We start from the raw sequence: 263 nt of genomic DNA, 5'->3' as shown, positions 1-263 counted from the left end.
ACTTATAAAACACGCAGTCTTATGCCATTCATTAAGAGTGACCTCATAACATGTAACATGCGACGAAGGATTATCGAATACCAATCTTCTTTTGTCCTAATTACACGAAGACTTATTCAGGCAAGGTTATTACCTTTCCACCATTAAGAAAAAAAAAGAAAAAAAATGGCAAGGGTGGCGACGAGTAGAAGCCTCGGGGAAACCTCATTATTTTATTTGTGCTCCAAGAACTCCAAAACTCGAGGGGTTGCAGGATGTGTGTT

The sequence above is a fragment of the Penaeus monodon genome, chromosome 20, assembly GCF_015228065.2.
Source record: "Penaeus monodon isolate SGIC_2016 chromosome 20, NSTDA_Pmon_1, whole genome shotgun sequence".
Classification (NCBI taxonomy): Eukaryota; Metazoa; Arthropoda; class Malacostraca; order Decapoda; family Penaeidae; genus Penaeus; species Penaeus monodon.
Note: the sequence above shows the minus strand (reverse complement) of the source record.